At 40.7% G+C, this 20,722-nt stretch overlaps 1 protein-coding gene across 6 annotated transcripts in view; it reads left to right on the top strand.

Annotated features, from left to right (window-relative positions):
• LOC144591992 (guanine nucleotide-binding protein G(I)/G(S)/G(O) subunit gamma-7-like) overlaps window positions 1-20,722 on the top strand; it is a 231,934-nt gene that overhangs the window by 85,435 nt on the left and 125,777 nt on the right. For 3 of the 6 annotated variants that reach the window (XM_078396112.1, XM_078396111.1, XM_078396113.1), the window contains one exon: window positions 10,314-10,432. The exons of the other annotated variants lie outside the window; for them this stretch is intronic. The gene's annotated coding sequence lies outside the window, so the exon portion shown is untranslated. The remainder of the gene's footprint in view (window positions 1-10,313; window positions 10,433-20,722) is intronic. 6 annotated transcript variants of the gene reach the window in all.

Raw genomic sequence — 20,722 nt, forward strand, 5'->3', positions numbered from 1 at the left:
CATATCTGTACGTCTTTGGATGCTTCCATCCAATTGCTCTTGACCCACCTTCTCGAGAGAATCTTTTGCCAGCAGCCTCAATCATCTCTCTGCCTTACTGATCTTTCCATGCTCATCATCATCATCCCCTTTATATCGCCCTTCAGCCCCTCTCTGATAAATTCCCATTGACAACTGGTCTATCCCTACCCTAACTCTTCATAGTCTTCCCATGAGCATATTCCCCTTCTAATTATACCATTTACTCATCTGCACACTTCTCTGAAGCTTTTTCCAACCCACTAATATTATTTTCTCCTGCAGTTTTCTTTTCTCCTAATTATCTTTCTCCATGTTTCTCTCTAATTATTGTCATCCCTCACCCTTCCATTCAAGATGTCCTGGCGTTGCTGAATTTAGTGCTCGCAGCACTTTGAATATTGTATGCCTTGGAATATTATTTTATGCCTTAAAGAGCTTCTAGTCCAATGTGTTTACTTTAATAGTGGCATAAATTAAACCTAAAAACAAAATTGAGGCTGTAATTTATCTTATCAGCCTTTTTAGATAGGTTTGTTGTGTCGCTAATAAAGATATTCAGAGAGGAGATGGTTTATGACTGAAAAATAGCAAAGATTGTGAACATAAGCTGTGCCTATCTATATCTGAACCAAGCGAGAAAGCAGGTTAAATAGCCAGGCAAAGATATTTCAGCAAAGCTGAACAAAATGAAATAGAGCCATTTCTTCTCTAATTGTGGCACAGGGCCTCCACCTGAAATGTCCATCTATCTTCTTTCTTCGCTGAGTTTGAGGAGGCGAAGTTCATCTTGGATAAGAAATCATCTGCTGGTTTTGCCCTCATTCTGCCTTTGTTAATGGTGATTTTAGTGTCATAATGAGATGGCATGGGAACAGACCCTTCAACCCACAGAGTCCGTGCTGACCATCCACCACCCGTTTACAGCAGTCTTACGACAATCCAATTTTTAAATTCTCCCTACATTCCCATCAAAAGACCCCAGAGTCTAACATCCATGTATGCACTGGAGGCTATTTCCAGTGTGTGTGTGTATAGTATGTATGTGCATATTTGTGTGAGTGTGTATGTGAGGCATGCTACAAAATTATCAAAACTGTGAACCAGACTATTTCTGTGATTATTTCTTTTCACCTAGGAGATACATCATTACCTTCAGAGTAAACTTTTCAACGTTCCGAGAAACAGGCTCTATCCTACACCATAAACATAAAATATTTCTATATTTTATATGGCAGGAACTTGTTGCTAGTCCACTGTGAGTTTAAGACAGAACTCTGTTAGTTGCTTTGAAAGAAAATATCTTTGTTGTGTGGGAACTTTGAAATTATACATGAAAAACTATTTTGAGCTCTGCCAGTTTAATGCAAGAAATCGACAACAATTTAATTCCGTCTGCAAATTGTGCAGCTGGTAACCTCAATTTTTTGAAATGTTATAGGGATGTAAGTGGGCTGACCAGAGATGAAAATCTGTTGCCTCAAATAGTTGACTCATCAGTTGATGTCAGAAAAGGAACATTATTTTGTCTGCAACTTCATCAGTGCCTGCAATGGCTGACAATCACTTTGTTCATCTGCCAATCATTAGGAAATTGAGCTGAGACCTCTCCTCCACTGGCAGAGCATGCTCAAGAATTCAACGTTCCACATCAGGATTGAGTCCAAGTCTGCAACTTCATAAAGAAAAGAGACAAGGTGTGAATAGATGAGGGGGGGTTGTGGGTCAGACCAAGTAAGTAGAGTAAACATCAGCTGGCAATGGAAGAGAGAACACGAGATCGTTGGTTGGAAATAATGGTTGGTTAAGGATGAAGGTCAGCTAATCATGGGGCTATGATTAGCCGTAGGAGTTTGGGGATGGGTCAGCATGTTGAATGGCTGGAACTTTGGCTGAAGTTGGCAGTCAGGCGTACTGATTGATAGCTGGATCTCAAGAGACAAGAGGCACCTTGTCTCTTGGTCAGAGTGTTTCACTGCTAGAGCGTCACCGCGTGTTGGTTTGGTTGGGGTAGCTAATCGTGGGGCAGGGGAGGGGTAAGGGTTGAGAGTTGCACTTCTCTTCTCAGCGTGCACAGTGGCCCGTTTGTCTGTTGTTAAAAACTCCAGAGATGTGTGTACATCATTAGACACCTTGCTTTTTATGCCTTGAAAATGTATGTCCATGATTTTCATTAACATTTAATTATTTATGGAAATTGGAACATGAAGAGCATATAAATAACCCAATCTATGTGATCTGATCTTTAGGCATTGGTGCCTCAACATTAATGCCTGTGATACAAAAATACATTTTTATTTACAGACACTGCTCTGACTGATCAGCTTTTGTTCACTCAATTCCATATCATGATGCTGAATCAGTACTCCACAACCATACTGACAGTTATCTGCATGCTCCATTTACTGATTCTTTGAAAGTGAAATTTGTTGTTTTCATATCCATAATTGAATTGCTAATTTAACATTATTTTGCTGCTTTCTCATTCATCTGTATTAAATTCATGCTATCTTTCATATATATATATATATTTTTTTAACCAAAACTTTAAGTCTGATGTTATGATATTTGGAAAATAAAATGAGTTTAAAATGAATAGTCAACTGAAACTGTAGTCTAAAACAGTGAAAAAGCAAAATGTTATGCAGCAGTTAACTAACCCATATGTTTTGTTCATTGTGTAGTAGGTTTCAGGTCATTGGAGATGTATTGAAATTACTTTTGCATGTTTAGAAAGTAGTGAAAGAGGGCATAATAAAAATCACCATCATAAAGTAGTTTGGCATTAATAAATCCATCAATCTTTTACTGTTTATGTTCATATACAAAATCCATGAGGGTAACTTTTCAGTAAGCAGATTATGTGAGCATAGTTGCATAAAATTCAAACCTTTCTGTTTGTTGTTTAAAGCATTCAGAATAAATTTATGTTGGCCAGTCTGTGACTTAGCTTCAAAAGATGTCTACTGAGCATTAGATTGATTTCCAGTAAACCACCACCACATCTACAGTCAAAATTAAATATTCAAGGAAGTCGTCTCATTGAGGCAAAAAATCCTTCCACTGTTTCCAGGATATTCAGCAGGAGACACTGTTGAAATATATTCATTTCACTTAATTATTTGTACAAGATGGGTTGGATGGGAACCGATGATTAGATGAACATTTTACTTGCCAGCATTGAATTCAGATGTGCTTAGAATAGTTGAGTCCATATATCTGACCGACACCCCACCTTCCTAACCAGTAAGATTGGCAAGACCTTTGACCCTGGATCAAGGTTATTCTATTTACTGAAATATAGTTATCTAATTGACCCTTGTTCTCACTGGACTTCTGAAAGATTCTCCTGTGACAAGGTGGTATGACCTGTTGAACGATCTCAACCTGAAACGTCACCTATTCCTTTTCTCCAGAGATGCTGCATGACCCGCTGAGTTACTCTCGATCTTTGTGTCTATCTTCGGTGTAAACCAGCATCCTTCCCACACTGAAACGTCTTCTCTGGCGCAGTGTCCACACTTACTGCAGCTCACCACTCCAACGGGAATGATGTCCGGCATCAACATTCAGGCCAAGCACTTTCCAACATTGGTTGAAAAATCAGTGACTGATGACATCAATTTGCTTTTGTGCATGCATTTCCTGGTAAATATTAATATAAAGAGGGAGAATTGTAAATACTAACTTACCCTGTTAGTGCAGAGAGGTGAAAATGGGCAGAGAAAATAATTTAGGAAAGGAAAGATAGATTAGCTGCTGACACAAGAGACTATAGATTATGGAATCTGTAGCAACAGACAAGTAGAGGAACTTAGCAGTTCAGAAAACACCTCAGGTGGGAAGCAGTTAGTCGATGTTTAGGGTTGGGAACCTTCATCTAGACTGCTGGATAGATTAGCTATTTTTTATGGGATGTATGTACAAATCACACTGACCTGTTGTGGAAAGTAACCCACTTTGATAAAAAGAACTGAAAGAAGAATATTGCTTAAATGGAGAGAGACTAGACAGAGACAGTGCTGCTGAACAGAATATTGTGGTGTCCCTATACATGATATGCAGAAAGTAACTGTGGGTACGGCAAGCAATTAGGAAAGCAAATGGGAAAATTGGCCACTATTTCAAAGGAGATGGAGTATAAAAGGAAGGAAGTCCTACCACAACTGTACAGGCTCTGATAAGTCCACAACTAAAGTACTTTGTTCTGTTTAATCCCATTGAATGATATGCCTGCAATGAAACCAATTCGCAGAAGATTCACAAGGTTGATTCCTGGAATGAAGAGTTGATTTATGAAGAAAGATTGTGCAGGATGGGTGTAGACTTCTAGGAATTTAGAATTTTAGAGGAATAGGAAATCATCTTAACATGCCTAAATTAATTCAAGATGCAGCACCATCACAATGGCACAGCTGGTTGAGCTGCTATCTCACAGCGCTAGAGAACCGGGTTCGATCCTGACCTCAGGTGCTGTCTGTGTGGAGTTTGCACATTCTCCCTGTAACCTTGTGGGTTTCCTTAGGTACTCCAGATTCCTCCAACATTGCAAAGATGTGCAAGTTTGTTGGTTAATTGGCTTCTGTAAATTGCTGCTTGTGTATATAACCCTAATGTATATATGCAAATGTGAGATAACATCGAACAGGTGTGAACTCGGTGGGTCAAAGGGCCCGTTTTCATGCTGTCTCTTTCAATTAATCAATAAAGTGTTTACATGCACAAGAATGATCCCAGAACTGTAAGAAATAGTGCCAGGAAAGATTAAGAAAACAAGGGCTCTTTTCCCTGGAAAATTAATGATTGACAAACGCCCAGTACAATTATTTTTAATGTTACGAAAGGGAATGATAAATTAAATAATAGAGCAAATATGTTCAAAGATGGGTGAGTCCAAAATTTTGACCATAATTGTAATTTATAATCCAATGGAAAATTCAAGAAAAAGCGTATGTACCTTTACAATGATTGGAATGCAGAACTCATTATTACCAGCAGTTGAATTATTAGCAGAGATATATTTCAAGGAAATTTAAAGAGATACATGGGGGAAAAGGAGTAGAAGACCATGTTGAATTAGTTGAAGGGAGGCCTAAAGAACCTCATGGAATATAAATACCAACATAAGCAGGTTGTGCTGAATTCTTCCTGTACAGAACACTTGATCTGAAGTGAGATAACAGTACCTTGGTAATTTTCTCTCTGTAACATTTGGCCTCTCTGATGATATGGCTTTCAAAAAAATAACTTTGCAGAGAATGTTGTAAGTGTCTCCTGAAAGGAAAGTCTTGGCCTGGCTGTGTACTGCTTTATGTTTACTTTGTGTTCTGTTACAGTCTAGCTTATCCTCATTCTTTATTGGAAGAGGTTATTTTTGCTTGTAAAATTCTACCTTGCTTAGAAACTAGGTGTGCAATAAATTCCTCTTATCATCTGTGCATGGCATATTTACAGTAAAAGTTGTAAAATGTGCTTTCTATTTGCAGTACCCAGAAATTCAAGTCGGAATTTCCTCTGTCAGTGATTCATTTTGTAACAGTCTGTGCTGGAAATGTCTTTAGATTAAATATATTAAAAACAGATATCCTTCCAACTATTATTCAGTTCTACTTTTACAACATATTTTTATGACAACTTCAGTTATGGCTTTAAGTACTTTAAAGAGTGTTGTCTAGGGGAACAGCAGGAGAAATATACATTCAAAAAAATAATCAATACTATCTAGAGAAGCAAGTGGAAACATCCTCTAGAATTACGTCATCAGAAAAGGTTGTGATTAGAACTGCCAGTGCTTTCCAGTAAGTGTAATAGGATATAATGAAGGCCGCAATTTGATCCAAATGGAATGTATGACGCTGATTGATTGTTGGGTGCTGAAAATCAGAGAGTGATACAGTGTGGAAAAAGGCCCTTTGGCCCAACCTGCGCACACCGGCCAACATGTCCCAGCTATACTAGTCCCACCTGCCTGCGTTTGGTTCATATCCCTCCAAACCAGTCTTAATCCATTTACCTGTCTAACTGTTTCTTAAATGTTGGAGGAGTGCCTTAACTACCTCCTCTGGCAGCTTGTTCCATACACCCACCACCCTTTGTGTGAAGGATGCAGTTGGTAAAACGTGGGTAAAAATATGTTGGCAGTATCTGCCAATCATGCTTCACTCCCCAGTCCGCCCCTCACCGACTGGCCCTGTCTCATCTCGACCCCTCTCCTCCTTTTACTGCTTGTTTGCAGTTTTATGCACAATAGGTACCCATTTTGAAGAAGGTAATTGTAGTTGCGGGTTTCATTTCAAATATAGGATGTGTATAATATTGATTAGTGTGATTTGCTTGCTAAGCATATGATTTATGAAATAATACAATATATTGTGATTCAAATTCAGATCTTTATTTTTTCTTTCAAATAATTAAATTGTATTAAGTTATACATGGTTAGGACAGGTTTGGAGGAATATGGACCAAATGCTGGCAGGTGGGACTAGTGTAGCTAGGACAGTTGGCCACTGTGGGCAAGTTGGACCGAAGGGCCTGTTTCCACACTGTATCACTCTATGACTTCATGACTCTATAATTTGAAACATTCAGTTGACAAATAGGAACTGTTTTTGAAATCAGGTTTGTTCATTGATTAATCTTTGTTCTTGTCATTGGAATTATCAATTTATATCCAGGTCTAATTTCATCAACAGAAAGGCAAAAATGAGTTGTTCCTGTGCAAAAAAAAAAAAAACTGCTAGAGGAACTCAGCGGGTCAAGTAGCATCTTGAGGTGTGGGGGGAAGGAATTGTCAATATTTCAGGCCGGGACTCTGCATCAGTACTGAGAGCAGAGAGAGAAAATGGTCCCTGTAAAGAGGCGAGGGGGTGAGGAGATACAGGTGCAAGTAGATGATTGGTGGGCCGAGGAAGGAAGATGGGTAGATGGCGCCATGGGGAGAGTGGGAGGAGGACTGGGGTTGGGAGGCAGATGGGTGATAGGTGGAAGCAGACAAGGGAAAAAGTGTGCAGATCGAGCCAGAAGAGGAGAGTAAAGGTGGATTCAGTTGTGAGATAAGCAGGAACATCAAGGCTAACAGTGTTAGAATCTAGTGAGCAAGGAAGGTGATAATGGGATCGATTAAGGGAGAGGTGAAGACATGGAGACCTGATCCAGTGGGTAAAAATGTGTCAGCAGAATCTGACCATCATGCTTCACAATACCCCAATCCTACTGGCCCTGTCTCATCCCTCCTCGCTCCTCTTTTTACTGGCTATCTTCCCTCTCTACCTTCAGTCCTGATGCCGATCTCACTCAAAATATTGACAATACCTTTACCCCCCCACCGATGCTGCTTGCAGTGCTGAATTCAACAGCCAGTTTGTTTTGTGCTCCAGATTCTAGCATTTGCCGTCCCTTTGTCTCTATTGCTCCTATTCTTTCTGAGCTCTTCAACCAATATTCCTTTATGTTTAAACACAAGGTACTGATGATGCTAGGATCTTGAGCAAAAAAATAAATTCTGGAGGAGTTCAATGGGTCAGGAAACATCTGTGGAAGGGAATAGACAAACAACATTCAAGTAGGGCATGTTTTTTTAAAATCCTTTTGAAGGCATTTTATCTAGCTGCTTCATACTTTTGAGGGGCTAGTCACAAGGGTATATTGGAGTCCAGAGTTCTCTTCACAAAGGTTGGCCTCCTACCTCCGATGTTTTCTTCACTCCCTTGGTTGGAGCCCTCAAATTAGGTCATCTTTGGCTGCACCTCTTTAAGCAAAGGCAGGGGCAAGAAAGTTAGACTCATTCAATTTAACGATCAATCTGAAGAAAGGTCCCGATTCAAAGCATCATCTATCCATGTTCTACAGAGATGCTGCCTGACCCTTTGAGTTACTTCAGCAATTTGTGTCTTTTTTTGGTAAACTCGCTTCTTCAGTTCCTTGTGTCCATATTTTACCTTCTCTCTATTAGTTCTTTTTCCCTGGACCAGTATTGAAGTTCTTAACGATGGACCTACATTGTATAGCTCTTGTTCTGGCCATAGTATCATCTGTGATCTCAGACTGAATGCTAGTTTTGCAGATTTGGATTTTACACTAATCTAAGCTCACTTTGGCCCACCCCCCCCTTACCATTGTTCCCATCTCCCTGTTTCAAGGAGCTGCTTGGCTACAAGTGGAAACCTCCAACAGCCTATCTACTCTTTTTCAAAGTAGTGGAGCATTACAGAATGGTGTGGATAATTACAGGATTTTGAGAGTTCATATGAGCAATTGGGCAGAATTTGCTGCAGCTGGTGAATAACTCCCAATGTTCACTACATTTGTACATTTCGAAGGGATATTATCTTGAGATGCTATAACAAATGATTGATACTGCACCACTGCCCTCTTTGGCTATCTTATGTGTAAACAATTTAAGTAATCTCGCATATCAACACTTTCAGTGCACTCTGAATCATGAAGTATGAATTTGTGCAGTGAATTCAATGTCAATTCACATAGTTAAAATGGAATAATCAGAGAGAAAGACAGGTTCGATTAGGAAAGTATGTAAAGTAGTTAAAAAAAAGAAGTATTAAAAAACTACAATTGATATCTAAAGAGAAGATGCAAGGAATTTCTGATCCTGATTTACAAAACAGACACAAAGTGCTGGTGTAACTCAGTGGGTCAGGCAACATCTCTGAAGAACATGAATAGGTTTCGGGTCAGAACCCTTCTTCAGACTGATTGTGCTGGATGGGGAGAAAATTGGAAAATAAGTGGGGGCAGGAGGAAAGTCAGGCAAGTGATTGGTGTTTACAGGTGAGGGGGTTTAGATTGGCAGATGGTTGGACAAAGGCATGAGATGAAAAGACAAAAAGTGTAATTTAAGGAGCTAAGGATAGAAGAGATATGAATTGTGAAGGCAGAGGCAGGAATATAGGTGGAAGATGGCAGGGTGAGCGGGAAAGGAAGAAAAGGAAGAAAGCAAATCCAAGTGGGACACAGGGAAGAGAAGGGGGAAGAGGTGGGGGGTGTTTGTAAGTTAGTTACTAAAATTTGAGAATTCAATGTTCATACTATTAGTTTGTAAACTACCTAAGTAGTATATGAGACTCCATATTTGAAAAGACAGATTCCAGTAGCAGAGATTATTTGGCAATAATTAAAATGTTATTTATTTGGCGGTGATTAAAACTTTTCTCTTAAATAGTGCAACTAAAATGGGCAGCCCCTATTTTCTGCAGCATTATTAGCCTTTGTGTACAAATCCGTACATGAGCCATTCTGGTCTTCACTTTTGAATGATGAGCCATTGCCAGTTTCCATGCAGTTAATGGCAGAAAGATGCACCTTTGGACCCAGCTTTCAGGTTTCCTAGTTGAACTTTGCATCTGCACTCATCTGAAGTCTCACAGGCAAATAAGTGAGCATAATGAGCCCCTTTAATTTTACTCTAGCTTTTGTCCCACATATAAGACTTGTTTGACTCAAAACATTTAGATGCTACTAAGAATGAGAATATGGAGGTCAGCAGCAGCCTTATTACTGGGAACTTTAACTTTTGCTGCTGCTTTCTGTAATAGAGTCTGTACCATATTTTGTGTATCTAACTCATATTGATATTTTAGAGCTAATATTATTTCTTTCCCTCCTTAAAAATGTTAATATAAATCTAGCCGTATAGGTGAACAGAGCAGAACTACAGAATTTAGTACTCAATAGCCAAAGATTGACTTTGTGGGAAATTGGCGGATACAAATAAGCCTGTTGTTGGTATGGGTAACTGCAAAATTTGATTCAGCAAAATCCCCATTGTTTGGACACCACCAATGTAGAATAGGTTATAATATGATAACCAGTGTGCACATTGCATAAATCTTTAGCATGTTAAATGTGGAGCTCCAGAGACTAAATAGATCGTAACATGGGTCACGGAAACAGAAATGCTGGGAGAACTCTGTCTATCGTGCAGAATCTGTGGAGCGGGAAACCGGTTAACATTTCAGGTCAGCAACACATGATTGGAACTGAGGGAAGAGAAAGGGCTTTATGATTTTCAAAGAATTGCTGGGGTGACGACTGAGGTGTAAGAGAAAAACCTTGATTAAACAGATCAGGTAATGTGGCTTGAGCAAATCAGGCGCGAGTTCTGACTGTTCATGAGGCATTTTGAGAAACAGGATGTGAAAGAGACATTAACATAGTAATAGGAAACAATGAGAGATTGGTTTAACTAAAATTGGAAGATTCAGTGGTCATTCCAGAAGGTTGTAATGTACCCAGACCGAATATAAGATGTTGTTCTGATTTACATTGGGTCTCACCAGGGCAATGGAAGAAATGCAGACAAGAGAGAACGGGAATGGGATTGAGAACTAAAGTGGCATATAACAAACCTCAGGATCATACCTGCAGACTGAGCACCGGTTTTCCACAAAGCGATCAAGTAAGTGCGTTTGGTTTCTGCAGTGTTAAGGAGGCCACATTAAGAATGCCAAATGCATTGGTTCAGGTAAATTGTTCAACAAATCATGGGTCATGTAAAGCCCAGAGTATCAACAAAGTTATCTCGGAAATGAAAAAATGTGAACCCAGATGTGGGCAAATAAATACAGGAGATTTGACAACAATTTCCAGGGAAAGATTGATGAGGCTGGAACTGCCTAACTGACAGTATAGTGTTGGGTGAAGAAGCAAATATGATTTGTTGTGCGGGAAGTAAGAACAATGTATGAATGAATCAAACACCAGTAATCAGAGATAAAAATGACTGATTATTGGAGGACCTGGTTGCAACGAATGAATGAATGAATTAATTAATTAATTACTTACTTACTTAATTAATTTATGTTTATTGGCCTAGTATATGCATATACAAGGAATGTGCCTTGGTGCTCCGCTCACAAATGACAACACAAAACACAGTTAACAATTAAGAATAAAGCATAAACACATCAAAACAATAAGGATACAACATTACGGTCTAAACATATGGGTGAAAATAAACCAGAGCAAAACAGAGTCTACAGACTTTGGTTATTGAGTAGAACTAATACTCGTGGAAAAAAGCTGTTTTTATGTCTGGCTGTGGCGACTTTGACAGTCCGGAGTCGCCTTTCAGAGGGAAGTGCTTCAAAGATTTTGTGGCCAGGATCAGAGGGGCCAGAGATGATCTTGCCCGCTCACTTCCTGGCCCTTGCAGTGTACAGTTTGTCAATGGGGGAAGGTTGCAGCCAACAACCTTCTCAGCTGATCGAACGATCCGTTGCAGCCTCCGGATGTCGTGCTTGGTGGATGAGCCAAACCAGACCATGATGGAGAAGGTGAGGACGGACTCAATGATAGCGGTTTAGAATTGGACCATCATTGCCTGTGGCAGATTGTGTTTCCTCAGTTGCCGTAGGAAGTACATCCTCTGTTGGGCCTTTTTGACTGTGGAGTCGATGGTGGCCCCCCATTTAAGGTCCATGGAGATGATGGTTCCAAGGAACTTAAATGACTCCACAGATGTGACTATGGTGTTGTTGATGGTGAGTGGCGGGAGGGGAGGGGCAGCTCTTCGAAAGACTACAATTAGTTCCACTGTCTCAAGAGCATTGAGCTCCAGGTTGTTGCGATGGCACCAGGAGGCCAGCTGTGTCACTTCCTGTCTGTAGGCAGATTGCTCCCCATCTTGGATCAGTCCAATCAGGGTTGTGTCATCCGCACACTTTAGGAGTTTGACAGAGGAGTCTGTGGAGGTGCAGAGAGAGTAAAGGAGAGGGGAGAGTACGCAGCCTTGGGGTGCTCCTATGTTGAGGGTCTGCGGGTCCAAGATGTGCTTTGCCAGCCTCACATGCTGCTTCCCGTCTGTCAGGAAGTTGATGATCCACTGATAAGGAGTTCAGGCACAGTCAACTGGGAGAGTTTGCAGTGTAGTAGCTCTGGTACAATGGTGTTAAATGCAGAGCTAAAGTCCACAAACAGAATCCTGGCATAGGTCCCCTTGCAGTCTAGGTGCTGGAGGATGAAGTACAGGCCTAGGTTGACCGCGTCATCCACCGATCTATTGGCCCTGTATGCAAACTGCAGAGGGTCCAGTGATGTTTTTCAGTTGGGTCAGCACAAGTTTTTCAAAGGTCTTCATGACTACAGAGGTCAGTGCGACAGGGGTACAGGGACAATAGTGGAGACCTTGAAGCAGGCAAGGACTGTGCAGGCTTGCAGGGACTGGTTGAAAATGTCTGTGTAGATCGGTGCCAGTTGTTCGGCACAGAGCTTGAGGGTAGAAGGGGAAACATTGTCCGGTCCTGGAGATTTGCGGCTTTTCTGTTTCCTGAATAGCCTCTCCACCTCCGCAATTTCTATCGTTGGAGATGGAGAAGTGGCCAGACTGTTGTTGGGCGGTGGACAAGGGCCCAATCTGGAGTCAGGCTGTGAGTATGTGCAAATTGGTGATTGCAGAGGGGTGGGGGGGGGGGGGGGGGGGGGAAGGGCCAGTCTTTGCAAACTGGAATCAGTCTGTGAGTAGGTGTGAATTGTTGCTTGCGGAGGAGTGGGTGGGGAAGGGTCCAGTCTTTGCAAACTGGAGTCAGTCTGTGAGTACGTGTGAATTGATGATCGGGGGGGGAGGGGATCCTAGGATTATGTTTCTGTTTCTCGAATCTGCAATAAAACTCGTTCAGGTCGTTGGTTAGCTGACGAACGTCCAAGGAGCTCTTGTAGCTGTAGCTGGTGTGCGTGTAGCTGGTGATTTCTTGCAAGCCCTTCCAAACTGAAGAAAAATCATTAGCTGAGAACTTGCTCCTCAGCTTCTCAGAGTACCTTTCCTTGACAGCTCTGATTCCTCTTCTCAGCTTGTACTTGGCCTGCCTGTAGAGGTCTGTATCCCCGCTCCTGTAGGCCTCACCTTTCAACTGGCGGAGCTGTCTGAGTTCTGCTGTGAACCAGAGCTTGCTGTTGTTGAACCACATCTGGATCTTCGTGGGAATGCAAGTGTCCTCGCAAAAGCTAACATAGGATGTCACAGTGTCTGCGCACTCATCGAGGCTTGTGGTTGCATCCCTGAACACATTCCAATCAGTGCAGTCAAAGCAGGACTAGTTTTTCAATGCCCTCGCTCATCCACCTTTTCGTTGTTCTGACCACAGGTTTAGCAGATTTTAGTTTCTGCCTGTAGGTCGGAATAAGGCGAACTAAACAATGATCGGAGAGACCCAGAGCCTCCCGGGGAACAGAGCGATTTGCGTTCTTGATTGAAGTGTAGCAATGATCAAGTGTCCTCTCCCTTCTGGTGGGGCAGGAAACATGAAGTCTGTACTTTGGGAGCTCATGACTGAGGTTGGCCTCAGAAACAGAAATGAGAAACAGAGGCCAAGAATATATTGAGGAATCTTATTAGAATGAAAAAAAAATAGGTGCTGTTGAAACTGGAATGGTGAGGAAGATGATATTTGTTCACTAATTGTAACTCTCATTTCACCTAGTACTAATTGACGGTAATAATTAATCTCATGAAGCACACATTGATGAGGTTGCAACAAATTAATTTCAAAAGATGAAAGAGGCAACAACTTACCTAACTAATTTGTGTCAAGATATGAACTTAAAAGGAAAAAAATCAGAGATTGCTTCACATTAATCGTAATATCTCTTGAAAAAAAGCCAAATGTTCAATGGTGCAAAGACCATTATTTGATTAGATTTGCGTCAAAGATCATGCTCAGATTACTTACAAGTAGGTTAAGAACAAAAATGGAACAATAACTTGGCAAAACTCACTTTGGATTTTTTAGAGGTAATTAAACAAGAAAACCTCAGATTGACTAGAATTAAAAGTTAATTAAGAGAGTTTCCAAACATATAATTCACTCCAGATATAAGAAGACTTTTAATGGTGAACTGGAATCAAATTAATAAAGGTAGCATGCAACATTGGTGTTGACTCTGGATATACCACTTTGCCAAGACTTTTAAGTGGGGCAAATTGTAGGTGTTAGTAAAGCAGACAATGTATCAGATTTTCTGATGACTAAATCTGGCAACCAAACATTATGAATCATACTGCGGTTGTGTTTATTAGAAATTTGGAAATAAATAATTTGCAATGATTGGCCAAAACACAAAGTGCTGGAAGAACTAAGCAGGCCAGGCAGCATCAGTGGAGGGAATAGACAAATGATATTTTGGGTCAGAAGGCTTCTTCAGACTGTTAATAGAGCTAGTAGCCACGTGGAACAAAGTGGTGACGAAGGCAAGTGCTGTGGAAAGACCCATCGCTGCAGTAACAAGTCTGGGTTAAATTAAGGTTGAACAGCTGGAGAGCAGTAGGAATCGCAGTGAGAGTCTCATTGAACTCTGACAGGGAATGGAGTAAATCTTCTTCAAAGTAGGCAATGAAGTTATAAAGAATTGCAGATGCTGGAATCTTGAGAAAAACAGTGCTGGAGGAACTCAATGGGTTAGGCAGCATCTGTGGAAGGGATGGACATACAATGTTTCTTGCAATTATTGATGTTCTCTTTAATCTTATTTACGTTCATGGTATTTACTTTATGTGCGAACTTACAATCTAAATTTTGAAAGAGTTGATTTTTAGGCATTTTGATAAGCCATAAGTATTTAAAGTAGCAAGATTCTACCACAATAAGCTGTTTGATTGATCTAGCATGTTAACATTTAATTATTGACATATTTGTGAAGAGAACAGCATGGAACTGGAAAATCATTAATTTGTTTTACATTTCATGATTATAATTTATTTTGCAAAGGCTCCAATAAATACAACAATAAAGTACCATTCATTCATTCTTGCAATGTCCCACCATACATAGATTAACAGTTTAAATGATGTGATAGTGTGGTGTCCCATCGTATGATATCTTCTGTATTACCTAAAGCGGCCAGCACTGCAGTATATCTAAACTGTATTTTCAATTTAGAAAACGTTTCAAACAGATAATGACGGTTACTTAAAAATAAGGCTAAAACTATATAAACAAGAAGTAATGACACCCTTTATTACACAAGTTTCATTAACCATTCTATCAGATCAACCTACATGTTAAACTTATGATTTGAAATGGATAATTTCACCCACTCCCCGATCCGTGACCATATCACCCCCGTCCTTTACAAGCTCTACTGGCTCCCCATCCCCCAGAGAATCCAGTACAAAATCCTCCTCATGACCTACAAAGCCCTCCATAACATGGCCCCATCCTACCTGACTGACCTCCTCCACAGGCACACTCCCACCTGCACCCTCCGCTCTGCTGCTGCCAATCTCCTGTCCCCCCCCATCCGGACCAAACTCAGATCCTGGGGGGACAGGGCTTTCTCCATCGCTGCTCCCACCCTCTGGAACTTACTGCCCCACACCGTCAGAGACTCCTCCTCACTCACCACATTCAAAACATCACTGAAGTCTCACCTGTTCAGCACTGCCTTTAACCACTGACCGTCACCTCACCTTCTGTCTCCTTTTTCTGTTTGTTTACTTATTTATCTATTTACTTTCTTCTCTATGTTCTAGTAATCCCTGTAAAGCGTCTTTGAGTGTTTGAAAAGCGCTATATAAATGTAATGCATTATTATTATTATTATTATAATTGCATAAACACACACTTGAACGAAAGTGCAAAACAGGTTTTGCTGAAACTTGCTTCCAGGATCCTCCAAGATTGATCAGGTTTGCATTGATTCAATATGTGATTACAGTACTGGATGCCAGTATTGCATGTGATACAGTACTGGATGATTTGGTCATTATTACTTGTTGGTGTGGCGGCTCCCAAGGGTCGGGCCATACTACTACCGACCCCTCGGCACGGGAATGGACCAGTCCCGGGAGGCGGTCCTGGACTCAGGTATATAAGGACAAGGTTTGGGCGCCAAGCCATTCCGGCAGACTAGACCCGTCTGAGACCCACGATACAATAAATATACCTTCCCGAAATACCCGGCCCCTCTGTCGACCGATTACCGTACGCGGTCCGGTCGGGTTGTGCGACCACCAGTGCGTTTCGTGCCTCCGGATCTGGGGGGGGGTACTGTGGCGGCTCCCAAGGGTCGGGCCATACTACTACCGACCCCTCGGCACGGGAATGGACCAGTCCCGGGAGGCGGTCCTGGACTCAGGTATATAAGGACAAGGTTTGGGCGCCAAGCCATTCCGGCAGACTAGACCTGTCTGAGACCCACGATACAATAAATATACCTTCCCGAAATACCTGGCTCCTTGCCTTTATCGACACGCTACATTGGCACTATTGATGTTGAGGCGGAACCAATGTTGGAGCAAGTTTTATATTTATTCATTCTGGTTTAACATTGTTAACACGAAGGTCATTGGGCCACTTCTATTACACACGGCATCTGCAATGTGCACCTGTGCTCTCAGACTGACCTCGATTTTTGCATGTAATGAATCTTGGATGGATGGTCCATTATATTTGGTTTCTTCACAGCTATTTTCATCCAGCTATATCTATCAAACATCACAAATATAACCCTCTTTTCATATTGCAACATTTTAATTGAAAATACCTATTATTATTTTTATATCTCATTGGTTATCTTTTCTATTGATATTTTAATGCAAAAGTCCAATTCTGTTATTGAAATCTTTTTAATTAATAATTTCCAGGCATATCATTTATTGATTTTATATGTGAATACAATGTATTTTGAGAAATTGCTTTCACTTTTCAGAATTTATTGTCTTGATTGATTTCTTTCATCTTCATTTGCACAGTATTGAGTTTTAGAAATCTCCACTTGTGCTCTTGTTATTCTTAATTTTCATGTATCCCCTCCCTAGAATTTTCTTTGCATTTTTCCTTCTACTATTTTGAATGATCAACTTTATCTATTTTGAAAACTGCTTAATTAGCTGATCCCATCAATGCATATACCCCATGTATTTTATACTTCTACTGCTGATAGCAAACACATCTGCAGTATTGCTAGGGATTAAATGAGATGCATTGTTATGTGCAGTAGTGGGACCCATTTGGAGAAGTACTGATACCAGAACTTAAATAAAACTAAAAACTATATTCATTTTGAAGAAGGGTCTCGACCCGAAAGGTCACCCATTCCTTCTCTCCAGAAATGCTGCCTGGCCCACTGAGTTACTCCGGCTTTTTGTGTCTATCTTTGGTTTAAACCAGCACCTGCAGTTCCTTCCTACATATATTCATCTAAATGTTGCAATTCCCCATGGAAACCAATGGCATGTAAAGCCTTTGCAGAAAATCTAGTGGTTAAAAATTATAGTGTTCTTGCATCTGCATATATGCAGAAGATAGACACAAAGTGCTGGAGCAACTCAACGGGTCAGGCAGCATCTCTGAAGCAAAGGAACAGGTGACGTTTTGGGTCGGAACCCTTCTTCAGACTGTAGTTGCTCCAGCACTTTGTATTTATCTTCAGTATAAACCAGCATCTGCAGTTCCTTGCTGTGCATATATGCAACCTTGTGCAGCCATTGCTGATTGACTAGTCACTGACAATGTGGGTGCAATTCTTGACATGACAAAGGGGGATTCCATGGCACCACATGTCCACAAGAATGCAGAACAATAATATGTGAAAATAATTATTTTACAGCATATATTCATGTATTTGTATTTGTCCTTTTATAGAACTGCGTCACACAAGTTAAGCTGAAATAATGAATTTAATGGGATCTTGCAGAACCGTACAGCTCTTGAAAAGTTACTCAATTTGACCTAATCCCCTGTTCTTTCCGTTATCACCTAAACGTCTGCAAATGGAGCACTCACGCTAAATGCTGAGGCAAGACAGTAATTTTGCAGTCCAGTGAGGTACACAGCAGGATTTAACATCGTTAGTGTTTCAGGAGATGGGTATCTATGGTGAGGGAGATGACTATACCTGGAAGCATCATAAGAAAATTCCAATAACGTTTATAGTTTTGCTGGAGAAAGAGATCCAACTAATTTCCCAACAGTTTTTACAATACATCTTGCTCAGAATAGCAAGGGTATATCTCTTCGGTTACAGTGGAACTTCCTATACCTGCACTTCTGCTTTGTTTCAGAAAGAGTGGCTTCAGAACTTTGGGATGAAGCCACATTTAAGCTGGGATCAAATGTGTTCCTGGAGGAGTATAGAGGTTTGCAAAGCATGCTTAGAAAGGAAAACTAGGAGGGCAAAAACTGGGCTTGAGTTACTTCTGTCAGATAAGATTAGAAAATTCAAAGAGATTTAATGCATAATAAGGGAAAAAGGGTAACTGGAGAGAGAATAGGGCACCTCAGAGACCAGGAGGGCATCTGTATGTGGAACCGCAGGGGATGGGAAAGTCCTCAATGAGTATTTCTCCCATTTTTACCACGGAAAAAGACATGAAAATTAGAGACTAGGAAAAAAAATTGCTGATGCTGGTTTAAATCGAAGGTAGACACAAAATGCTGGAGTAACTCAGCGTCTCTGGAGAGAAGGAATGGGTGATGTTTTGTGAAAACTAGGGAATTTGGGAAGGTTAATGGCGATGTCTTGAGGACAATTCATATTACTGTCAAGGGGGTGCTGAATGTCCTAAGACATATGAAAGTAGATACATTTCCTGGACCTGATTAGATAAATTAGATACTAGACCAAGTGGACCCGTTGGGTTCAAACTTCTCCTGCATTGGTGCAGCACCCCCTCCTCCCCTTTACCCCTCCCCCTCACCCCTCCCCCATCCCCTTCACCCCTTCACCCATCCCCGACCATCCCCTCCCCCCAACTCCCCTCCCCATCCCCTTCACCCCTCCCTACCCCATCCCCTTCACCTCTCCCTCCCTGCAAAATCACTGAAAGATACCTTCTAATTTGCATAACAATACCTAGAAATTCAGGTGCTTAACACAATACCCTCAGCTTTAGATGTCAGGTGAAAGTGAAGCTTGTAGTGGAAGGTCATGGATTGAAGATTATGGCTTGCTGCTTGCTCATCTAACGTTCTCACAAGTTAGCTAGAATGTTGAGACCATTAGGTTTAAATAGTTGACTGACGCCATAACAGTTTGACAAATGATTTGCAGGCCAGTCAAGAGCAACACATTGAGTTGTATTGTTAACAATGCACAAATAGATAAGAGTGTTTGATGTACGTGTTTTGCCCATCTGTTTCTGAAAGTGTCAAACAGTGTTCAATGTATGGAGCAGAATTATGTTTCCCGAGGCCATTTATAGCTTCAACTAAAAACTGCTTTATCCAGTTTTATTTCTGAGGTGCATCATCATCACCCATAAATCCTACCCTGCTTCCAATCTCCTCCATTCTTTTCCACCTCATACCCATGATTTTTTTTTTTCATTCTCAGCAATAACCATTTTACACTGAGGGGAAGAGACAGCCAACTGTTCCAAATACCAGCCACGGTCCCCACCCACCACCACATTGTTCAAAATGCTGGGGGAATTATCTGGAAACACTCCTAATTTGTGCATGATTAAAATTGAGGTTTGATTTTTCTGACCTTTCTCTCTTCAGTCATTGCTTTCTTTCTCTAATTATTGCACTGAAGCACTTAAGACTGCAGAGCTAATAAAATGAAATGTGCACCATGCCCCGAATGTTGTGTAAAGCAGTGACGTCATTTGATTCAAATGAACAACTTCTGCCCTGAGCTGAAAACAACTATTTTGATTACGATGAACAAAACTTATGAAACCTTCAATTTCTTTAGTTATATGATACAGATGGCAAGAAAACAGATCTAATGATATGCCAGGTAAATTTGTGCTATTGGATGAAATGGTTTTCAGAGCTATGGATGAGGGGCTGAACTTGCATGTTTGAAAGAGCATTCTCTAACAACATGCCTGAGGAGATAACCCTCATTTACACACTGCACATGTACCCATCTCTTTCAACAGTGCTTTGATTTATATTGTAGTCCCAATGTCTTCTCATGTTAATAACCAAACAACACTTTCATCTCATGACAAGCCTGAAACATTAGCGCACTAAAAAACGTTTTCACTGTGTGAACAAACATGCCTGTTCAAAGAACTGTTTCACTGTGAAGCTCCACCTAATATGTGATTGACAGTGCAGATAGTTATTGCAATTGTATAAATACCTCACCTTGATGTTACGTTGTGTTGTGTATGCGAGCTCAGATTATGTTGTATTATTCCGAGGCCTGATTACTATTCTTAGCCCAGTTCTAAACATTAGGGTCATTAATAATAATAATAATAATAATCCATTTATTTTATATAGCGCCTTATCACATGCTCAAAGCGCTTTACAAAAACAATTAACATAGAAAGAAACAGACAAACTATCCTGACGGAAAAGCGGCGAATAAACAACGCCAGCGTCCTCTCACGTCAGGGTCCGGCAGTAGACATTAAAAAGCACAAGACACACAGATATCATTTTTTACACAAAACAGCCATCACAGTGATTGCTCTAGGCACACCCTCACTGTGATGGAAGGCAAAGTCTTATCTCCTCCTCATTCTTCTCCCGTGGTGCCACGAGGTGATCGAGGCTCCCAACTTTTTGAAGCCCCCACCATTGCAGACTTAAACAAAACTGCTCTGAAGTGTTTCACCACATGAATACATGAATTTATTTGCTTGTACTTCCATCAGGTTCACTGATTGTCAGCAAGCTCTTCCTAATTTTTGCACTTTTTAACCAAGAGATAACATTTGTTTTTAAGAGGAAATGTGCAATAGAGCAAGTAAAGTTAAACTAAAAAGAATGAGTAGTAGAAAGTAAATTGAAAA

The sequence above is a fragment of the Rhinoraja longicauda genome, chromosome 3 (genome assembly GCF_053455715.1).
Source record: "Rhinoraja longicauda isolate Sanriku21f chromosome 3, sRhiLon1.1, whole genome shotgun sequence".
In the NCBI taxonomy this organism is placed as follows: Eukaryota; Metazoa; Chordata; class Chondrichthyes; order Rajiformes; family Arhynchobatidae; genus Rhinoraja; species Rhinoraja longicauda.